A 3,320-nucleotide genomic window follows, 5' to 3' on the forward strand; every position below is an offset into this window, starting at 1 on the left:
TAATTTGTATGCCGTTATACCACATTTGAAGTTCGAACCGACACTAAGCTTAAAATTTATCGATTTTGATTATGTATCCTGTTAAGTTCGAAGTCTGACCCCTCCAGGAGCTTATTGGTTCATTGTTTGTATGCCATTATAGCACATTTGAAGTTCGAATCGACACTGAGCTTCATAGTTATCGATTTCAATGATGTATCCTTCTAAGTTTGAAGTCTGAACCCGCTCAGCTTCTTCGTTCATAGTTTGTATGTCGTTATACCACATTTAAAGTTCGAATCAGCACTGAGCTTCACATGTATCGATTTCGACGATGTATCCTGCTAAGTTTGAAGTCTGAACCCTCCCAGAGCTTCTTGGTTCATAGTTTGTATGTTGTCATACCACATTTGAAGTTCGAATCAACACCTAAGCTTCATATTTATCGATTTCGATGATGTATCATGCTAAGTTTGACGTCAGAACCCTCCCAGCTTCGTGGTTCATAGTTTTTATGCTTTTTGAGTCTACCAGTGTGAACTAAAGCAACTTCATGACCTGCATGACTAGTCGAAATTACTTCATAACCTATGCGACTAGTCGAAATTCAAAACGGAAGCACAAAGAGAAAGCACAAAAAACAAAGAGAAAGCACAGAGAAAACACATTTTTCTTGATCCGTATGATAGTTTTAAATCAAATCTTTACCGTCCAAGTATTTCCACAATCCGTATGACCATACCTAATCACAATCTTTACCGTCCAAAGACTTTTATATAAATATTTTTTCTCTTTCTCACTTCACTTCCCTTTCCTCGTCTTCTCATTTGATCTAGTAATCTTCCGCCTCCATCCGGAAAAAAAACTAACCTAACCACCACCATTGAGTACCTTCTCAATCTCACTCTCTCAGTGAAAAACTTATTGATGTCGCAGATCAATAGAACTCTCTGTACAAAAACTTTAAATGATGTTTTTGAATCTCAAAGCATCTGTTGATTTTGTAGATATAGGGTTTCAGATTTCTTATTTTCCCATCAAATCTCTTCAGGTCAATCTTCATCACCACGAACCGGAGAAATAAAGATGAACCCAGCCCTCAAAAGTTCATCTGAAACCTAAACACCACCACCACACATCTCAACCTTCATCCCCTCGAGAAACCACAAGCTTCTTCTTCTTCTTCTCCTTCATCTTCTTCTTCTTCACAGTCAGAAGTTGTGATTCACCAGCAACGAGGTAAAATTGATGGTTTATTTTATCATTTTTTCCATCTCTTTACTTGTAGTTTTAATTTAAATGGTTTGATTCTGATTTGATTTTGGTATTTTTTGTGATTTAGGGTTTTCTGATGATGATGATGATGATGTAAGAGTTATTAGAAGTTCAATTTGTTTATCTTAAATGTTTTTTTACTTATTTTTGATCAATTATATTTTAGGGTTTTTAATATTGTGATGTATGTGTCTTGCAGATTGAAGTTCTAACATGAAAAAGTGAAATTCGAGAAGATCCATTTCAGATTGATTGAATATAAGATGGGTTCAACTCATCCGTGTGGGATTGAAGATAAAATGGGTTTGATTGTTCCGGTGAAGGTGACAGATGTGATGTGGAAAATCTGAAGAACTAGGGTTTGAATTAAAAGATTATGATGATCCTAGTGGTGTTTTAGTCTGCAATGGTGTATGCTCTAAAACTTGTATGGACTGAATCATAGTAGCTGTAGATGATGGCTGAGCAGATACAAGCAGTTCAAGTTGGTGTTAGTGGTACTGCAATGTCTTCGTCTGTTTCTTCTGTGTTTGTGAAGTGCACTGCTACTGGAAACCTTTATTTGATGAGGTTGTAGTTAAAGAATATCATGTTTACATGTCTCAGTGAATGTGTTTGTTTAAATTCTCTTCTATGCAAGAGAAAGAATGCTTAGCTTTATGTGGTAATCAAGTATGGTAGATCGATATTCTCTTGGTGAAATCTAACATTTAAGTGGTCTAGCTTTATCTTTTGTTTAAAAAAGTCACGAATTAGCTTTTGTTTAGAAATGTACCCCTGCTTTTGTTTAAATAGTCTTGCTTGCATTTTCCATTAGTAAACTATGGTAAGATTTTTTCGTTATGTAACTATTCTTTTTTAGCAATTAGCAGGGGTACATATTTCCTTCATTCTCAAGGTATATAGGCTTGGTTATTGTTTTAGTCCACCACATAATAATCTACTAAAGTTTTCCTAGTGTATCGAGTCACTAGATTAAGATTTTACTTGTTCGCTTGTCTCTTCTTGTATCTATGCTCTATTTAGTTTAAGTTGAGTTATAATTGAATTCCAAAAGAAAGTGATAATGCAGGTGAAAGTGATTCGCAGGAATATGATACAGATTTGGATGGGCAGCAAGAATCCGATGAAACTGGAACAGATTCAAGCCCACCTTCAACTCAAGATGAGAAAATGGATCCAGATGATTAAGAGTGGTATACATGTACAGAAATTACCAAATTTTCTTTCCACCAGGTTTTGTTTTCCTGAGATGGAAATCAAAAGTTATTTAGGCTGCAACAACCTCTTCGTCGGATGAAATTAGTTGCTGGATTGTGACTGCCGTCTCAAAGTTTTGATTTGAGGGTGAGATACATTTCTTTCTCTTGTAGATATACAAGCAGCTCTATAAATAAGGTATGTGTCCTCCTCTCAGTTGATGGATGAGTTCGTTCGTACCATAGAACGATTCCCTCGCTTGCAAGAACTTTGTTAAGCTATAGAAGCTTCACTGCAGGTATTGTTAATCTTTCGTTGCATTGTTTCTTCCTTTTGTGTTTCATAGATATGGATACAAAGTGTGCGAATGTCAATGATCTAAGTCCCTTGGGAGGCTAAGTTGGGCTGATTAATTAGGAGGCTTCTTATGTAACCTTGTTATTTTGTTTTATGATGTAGATTCTTGGTTCTCCTACTCTGAGAGAGCCTCTAGCAAGGAAGTGGTTGCAAACCTTCCAACAATCATTGTGACAGAGGAAACCTTAACGAGGTTGAGCCTTGGTATAGAATGTGCTGTTTGCAGCGAGAACTTGGTTATAAATGACAAAATGCATGAATCGCCTTGCAAGCACTTGTGTCACCCTCTCTGTTTGATGCCATGGATGGTAATTAGTCCTCTTTGATCACATTATAAACTTTAATTGATCCTCTTGTAAATTTTTTACTTAGGTGGTTTACCAGAATCTAAAATTTACTTTTATGTAATGGCAACAGGAAAAACATAACACATGCCCAGTTTGCAGACATGAACTTCCTACGGATAATCAAGCGTATGAGAGCTGGAAAGAGAGTGAGAAAGAGGCTGA

The 3,320-nt window shown here is 36.3% G+C and overlaps 1 long non-coding RNA gene across 1 annotated transcript; it reads left to right on the top strand.

Moving 5' to 3' along the window:
* The first annotated feature begins 1,702 nt into the window (after positions 1-1,702).
* LOC113354484 lies at positions 1,703-3,058 on the top strand. Its single transcript, XR_003361909.1, has 3 exons — positions 1,703-1,824; positions 2,327-2,752; positions 2,914-3,058. It is a non-coding gene; the product is annotated as an uncharacterized LOC113354484 (long non-coding RNA).
* Positions 3,059-3,320: the final 262 nt, after the last annotated feature.

This window comes from Papaver somniferum, chromosome 2 (genome assembly GCF_003573695.1).
Source record: "Papaver somniferum cultivar HN1 chromosome 2, ASM357369v1, whole genome shotgun sequence".
Lineage (NCBI taxonomy): Eukaryota > Viridiplantae > Streptophyta > Magnoliopsida > Ranunculales > Papaveraceae > Papaver > Papaver somniferum.